A 6077-nucleotide genomic window follows, 5' to 3' on the forward strand; every position below is an offset into this window, starting at 1 on the left:
TTTTTTTTTTTTTTTTTGAGAAGGAGTTTTGCTCTCGTTGCTCAGGCAGGCATGCGATGGCGTGATCTTGGCTCACCACAACCTCTACCTCCTGGGTTCAAGCAACTCTCCTGCCTCAGCCTCCCGAGTAGCTGGGATTACAGGCACATGCCACCACACCTGGCTAATTTTGTATTTTTAGTAGAGATGGGTTTTTTCCATGTTGGTCAGGCTGGTCTCGAACTCCCAACCTCAGGTGATCCACCTGCCTCGGCCTTCTAAAGTGCTGGAATTACAGGCATGAGCCACTGGGCCCGGCTGGTGACTAATGATTTTGGGCATCATTACATATGATTGTTAGCCATTTGAATATCCTTTTTGTAAAATGTCTGTTCAAGTCTTTTGTTCACTTTCAAAAATTATATTGATTATTTTTATATATTATGAATGCAAGACCTTTGTTGGATTTATCGACTGTGAATCTCTTCTCCCAGTATATGACTTAACCATTTATCCTTCATGGTCTCTTTCTATGGAAGAAGTTCTCAATTGTCTTAAAAAAACAGTATGTCAATTTTTTAAGTGTTAGTTTTTTGTGTGTGTACTATTAAACAAATCCATACCTAATTCAAGATGATAAAGATATATTCTAATTTTTTTGCTTTAGTTTTATTTTAGGTTTGGGGGTACATGTGAGGGTTCGTTATGTAGGTAAACTCATGTCATGAGGGTTTGTTTTATAGATTACTTCCTCACTCAGGAATTAAGCCCCCCAAATATGGGACACTTCATAAGTTTGCATGTCATCCTTGTGAAGGGGCCATGCTAATCTCTGTATTTTTCCCATTTTAATATATGTGCAGCTGAAGCAAGCACAAGAATTTTTTAATGAAATCTTTGTTCCTAAATAAAAAAGAAATGCATGCATATGGTTAAAAAATCCAAACAGTCTGAAGGATAATAAAATGACAACTAAATCTTCTAATTGTCATGACCAAGTTCTTCTCCCCAAAGGCACCCACTATTAACATTTTTTTATGCATGCTTATAGATATTTTTTATGTATATATTTATAATATATCTATGAATATTCTTTACTCTTACTCTTTCACCAAATGCTACATATTAGTAAGGCTGTCCTGCGCATTGCCATTTTTGTTCAACAGTATCTCAGCGATCTTTCTATGATGACTCCTTTGAAGGATTACCTTACTCCTTTTAAGGATTTGCAGATAATTGTTTTGTATAAAAGCTTTGTAATTTAAAGCTACTGACCCCTCCTAAAGGGATCAGCTAGATTGTGTTTAGTCTTTTCTTATCACAAACAGTGCTGCAATAAACATCCTTGTGCACAGGACTTTGTGTGAGTAATGAAATGGCTTGTTCCAAGGGTATGGGTGTTTATAATTCTGCTAACTCTGGCCAAATTATCAAAAAGGTTATATTGGCTTATACATACTCCAGCAGGATATGAGGGTGCCTTTCCTTTCTCTCTGGAGTAACTGGGATTACAGGCATGTACCACCATGCTTGGCTAATTTTGTAATTTTAGTAGAGACAGGGTTTCTCCATGTTGGCCAGGCTAGTCTTGAACTCCTGACCTCAGGTAATCCCCCCACCTTGGCCTCCCAAAATGCTGAGATTACCACCTGGCAGGATTTAAATAAGAAGAGCAACGAAGAGAACACTTTTTATAAAAGGGACAGCATGAGCAAAGGCTTCAAGTGGAGTTTTCCAACCCACTATTGAATGTTTTGGCTGAATAATTCTTTGTTGTAAGGACTGTCCTGGGCATTATAGGATGTTTAGTGGCATCCCTGGCCTCTACCTATTAATGCCAGTAACAAGCTTGTCTCTCCGCCCCTTAGGTGTGACAACCTAAAATGTCTCCAGAAACTGCCAAATGTTTTGTAGGGAATAAAATTGCACTGGGTTGAGAATCGTGACTTAGAGGTTGGGATGTTCAGGGGTCAGGCTGTGGGGGGGTGTATGTGTGTGTGAGTATGTGTGTGTGTGTACAAGTGCACAGTGAGCACGGGGTAAAACTAGGAAGGCTGGTGTGGAGTTCACCCTAGAAAGCTTCAGAGTTAATCTGAGGAGAGATGTATTTCTTCTCTTGCTTTTTTTTCTCCTTTCATAAAAATCCACATTATAGAAACCCATACCTTTTTTTTTTTTTTTTTTTTTTGGTGAGGAAAACCACACACGAACCCTTCAGTCTCTTCGATATTAGTGAGCAACCCAGGGCTGGTGCTTTAAGCACATATAGGTTGTTCATGATCTAGTATCATTTTAATCTCACAGCAACACGTGGGGGTCCTGATCAGCACGTGAAGGGCTGGTCTACACACGAGGAAATAGAGGCTCAGGGAGAGAAGTTGAAGCCATGGTCCTTTCCAGCCCTCAGGTGCTGCACTTGCCACAGCACTACTCTAAGAGGCTTGAGCAGCCGGCCTTGCTGCAGCCATTACTGAAAGCCCAGTATGGAGCCATTTGGATGATTTTAGTCATTCTTTCCATTATTTGCGAACCTCAGAATAGGCTTTAAGTCATCGTTCTTTCTCTCCTCACGATTTGCTTTATTTTTGGAAGTGAAATCAATGGATTGTCTTTTGCTTTCTTTCAGAAACCTCTTTGCTGCATTTCTCACCACACCCAGGAGTAGGCACGTGGTTAGATGCTCATGGAATGTATGACGGCCCCTCTCTGGCTCAGTTTCCTGATGGGCCAGATGATAGCCACGCTCCTGTACTGTGCAGGTCTCAGTGTGTTATTATTAAGTTCACTGCTTGGCAGAGATAACGTGTTAACTCATAGTAATAAATAACTATGCATATGTGACTTCAGCTTCTAATAAAGTACCTGCTGCATAGTAGGGGCTCAGTAAATGTTCGTTGAATGATGAAGTATATAGTCACATGGTTACCTGGGAGCAGTGCCACCCAGGCAAATGGAGCATCTGCCTGAGGTCCTGGGCCTCAGGGGTCTTGCATCTTATTTATTTACTTGTTTTTAAATTGTTTATTTATTTATTTTTTGAGACCGAATCTTGCTCTGTTGCCCAGGCTGGAGTGCAGTGGCATGATCTTGGCTCACTGCAACTTCCACTCCCGGTTTCAAAGGATTCTCATGCCTCAGCCTCCCATATAGCTGGGATTACAGGTGTGCGCTGCCATGCCTGGCTAATTTTTGTCTTTTGAGTGGATATAGGGTTTCATCATGTTGGCCAGGCTGGTCTTGAAGGGGTCTTGTACTTTAGAATGCTGCCCTCCACATCTTCTAAGCCCTTCCAGTGGTCAGGACTGGCCGAGGCCAATAGTGACAACCAGACAGGATACTCTAGACCCAGCCTCCACCACGTCAGCCCTAGCCCCTGTTTTCTTTCCTTTGGCATGCTCTTCAATTCGCTTCTTAGTACAGGGGGTCAACCAGATGCCCTAGGAGACCTCTAAGGCTTACATCTATGAAATTGTCTCAGGGACCCCCTACCAGGCCCAATTCCAAAAGGGCTACTGGGAGAAAGGATCTTTTCTTCCAGTCAGTGACTATTTTGCAGTATCACATGAAGTCGGATGGTCAGAATGGTGCTTAAACATAGATTTTAGGCCGGGTGTAGTGGCTCACGCCTGTAATCCAACCACTTTGGAGACCAAGGCTGGTGGATCACCTAAGGTCGGGAGTTCCAAACCAGCCTGACCAACATGGTGAAACCCTGTCTTTAAAAAAAACAAAAACAAAAACAAAAAAAACCTGACTCAAATTGTTTATATATACAGGGCCCCCACAAAAAAACATTTGCATAGGCCTCCACATCCCTCAGGGCTGACCACATCTAATAGATTATCATTTATTCATTCATTCATTCAGGCAGTCATTCAATGGAATTCATGCCTTCAACTGACCCTTCAATTAACTAATGTAGGTCCTATCATAAGTGCTATGCTATTGTTATTAGCAGAGTGGACACATGCATGGGACCCCAGGCAAAGAAGTGGAGAGCCCAGGCAGTGTGTGAGTTGGTTAGCAACATACAGTAGGTCATTACCACAGAGGATGGAACATCGGAACTTAGGTCTTGAAGAATGGCTGGGATTTTTCCAGGAGGGACATGTCATGTTTAGGGAGGAGAAAATAATTCTATGGGTCTAAAGGTTATAGTGAGGTCTGGGAAGACAGATGTGGCCACAATATGAAAGATCTGTTGTCAGGCTGAGGTTTCTGCGTATCTTTTCTGAAGACATTGAAGAGCAATTAAGTGCTTTTTAGCCAGAAGGGAGACGGTTAGATATGTAGATTAGAAAGTTCATCCCCATTGGCTGTGGGCGTGTGGATATTGGATTGGAGGAAAGCAAGACAGGAGTCAAGGTGACTCTCTGGAAGGTGCAGCGATGTACAAGGCAACCAGAGCCTGGTGGAAGATGGTAACCCCAAGAAGGGAGGGGCTGGGAAGTCATAGATAGTCAGTTCCCAAACCCAAAAAGACTCTCAGAAGCAAAGTCAGTATCTCCTCTCCCCAAGGTTGGCTTCTTTTGTAATCTAGCTGCCTGGCTGAGCACTTTCTCTTTTCTTTCCTTCCTAATCACTTTCCCCTTCTCTCCTGATCTGATGACATGAGACCAGCTGTTGAAACAAGACTCTCTTCTGGATGGAGAGGAAGCTGAAATCAACAGCATCCTAGGCAGTCCACCCTGAGGAAGACCCTCCCAGAAAAGCCTGCAGAGTCTAGATGGAGGCAGAGATCATGTATTCAGTCTGCATGGAAAAGCTTCTAGATTTATCCCAAGGGGCTCTGCTGAGCAGCTCAGAGGCCTTCAGAGTAGCCTAAGACAGGTGGCCCCAGATTCTTCAAGAACGAAGGAGAGGGGCCTGCAGTTTCTGTTTCATGACATATACCCACTGTGTTCCTCCGAGAACCCCGCCCTGCGGGATTCGTCTTCCCCCTGGGGTGTATGGATCCCCATCAGGACTGGTTGCATCTCTGGAAATGACCTCAGTCTTTGGAATATTTGTTCTTTTAGGCTTTTCAAACAATGTCCTCGTTTTGCCAGAGGAAAAGGGAAAGAGACTCTCTAAACGAGCAGGCCCTCCTTTGTTCTGAGCCCATAAATCTGGCCAAGCACATGTCCGGCCTTCCCACCCCCCACTGCATCATTGTCCTGCTGCTGATTAATAGGTCAGAGCTAACTTTAAACTGGCATTTCCTGACCAGCCCATCTCCCTGCCTTCGACCCTGCCTGGCTGTTCTTTAAAAGTCTGCTGTATTTTAGAACATGGTGTCACTCTGTCCCGCAGCCTCCGCCTCACACTGTGATCCAAGGTGACTGCGTTAAGTTTGGTTTAAGCTGTCTGTGCTGTTCTGCTGTTTATGAGTTGGCAGAGTAAGGGCTGAGGCGGAGGGGTGGGCGCACGGCTGGGTGGGGGCTGTTGCTCAGGGTGTTTGAGCCACTGCTGGCCCATCTGGTGTTGGAAGCACATACCTCAGAAGGGCTGCGTGGAGAGAGGGTGTGACAATAAGTATGACAAGGTGTTTTATTTTGCCTCTTTTTGTTTTCATGTCCTGCGAGTGACTGAATGGTGTCTCGACCATGCAAAATAACGTGGAAGAGTGGAATCTAACATGCGGATGTTCTTGATATTGGCTGAATAAGGCAGTATACAAAAGTTGAGTATCTGTTATCTAGCCAGATAGTTTTTTTGTTTTTTTTTTTTTTTTTTTTTTTTGAGATGGAGTCTTGCTCTGTCACCCAAGCTGGAGTGCAGTGGCATGATCTTGGCTCACTGCCACCTCCACCTCCTGGGTTCAAGCGATTCTCCTTCCTCAGCCTCCTGAGTAGCTGGGATTAGGGGTACACACTACCATGCCTGGCTAATAGTTTTGCATTTTTAGTAGAGACAGGGTTTCACCATGTTGGCCAGGCTGATCTTGAATGCCTGAGCTCGTGATGTCCTTGATGTTGACTGAGCGAGGGAAGATACAAGAGTATTTACAGCATAGTCCTATGTGAGTACAGTCAGTCCTCTGTGGGTTCTGCTCTGCATTCATGGATTCAGCCAATCACAGATCAAAAATATTTTTAAATAGGCCAGGTGCAGTGGCT

The 6077-nt window shown here is 43.9% G+C and overlaps 1 non-coding gene across 1 annotated transcript; it reads right to left on the bottom strand.

Moving 5' to 3' along the window:
• Positions 1–751: 751 nt before the first annotated feature.
• On the bottom strand, positions 752–855 carry LOC120366455 (U6 spliceosomal RNA). Its single transcript, XR_005581118.1, has one exon. It is a non-coding gene; the product is annotated as a U6 spliceosomal RNA (small nuclear RNA).
• Positions 856–6077: the final 5222 nt, after the last annotated feature.

The sequence above is a fragment of the Saimiri boliviensis genome, chromosome 2, assembly GCF_048565385.1.
Source record: "Saimiri boliviensis isolate mSaiBol1 chromosome 2, mSaiBol1.pri, whole genome shotgun sequence".
Taxonomy (NCBI): Eukaryota; Metazoa; Chordata; class Mammalia; order Primates; family Cebidae; genus Saimiri; species Saimiri boliviensis.